Here is a 428-nt window from a genome sequence, read left to right on the forward strand (position 1 = left end):
CTAATTCAGCTTCGCCCTAAAATCTCCCTTTAAATTTCAGTCTTACTCTAAACATCATGAGCGAAAAACAAAAGGGGAAATTTATTGTGGGGGGTGAAATGTGAGACGAAGCTTTAGATCTAAATGTTGCGTTTCATTGCAAGTTTTAAAAAGCTCTCCGAAGCTCTCTCCCGTTATTTTTAAAATTTTTCATGGTGGCTTTTTTGTGTTATGACGGATGAAAAAGAAAGGTAAATGCTAGATATGGCGGGACAGTTTTTTCAGCCGGGAAAGCGTAGTGAAAGCCAAAAAAAAAAAACAAAACGGGACGAAAAAAAGGGCACATAAAAGCAAAAAAGTGATGATGAAAGGAAAAAAAAAAAGGAAATTTACATTATTTGTCAAAAAAAATCTTTTTTTAAAATATATTAAATTTTTAAACCAATCTA

The sequence above is a fragment of the Penaeus monodon genome, chromosome 21 (genome assembly GCF_015228065.2).
Source record: "Penaeus monodon isolate SGIC_2016 chromosome 21, NSTDA_Pmon_1, whole genome shotgun sequence".
Taxonomy (NCBI): domain Eukaryota; kingdom Metazoa; phylum Arthropoda; class Malacostraca; order Decapoda; family Penaeidae; genus Penaeus; species Penaeus monodon.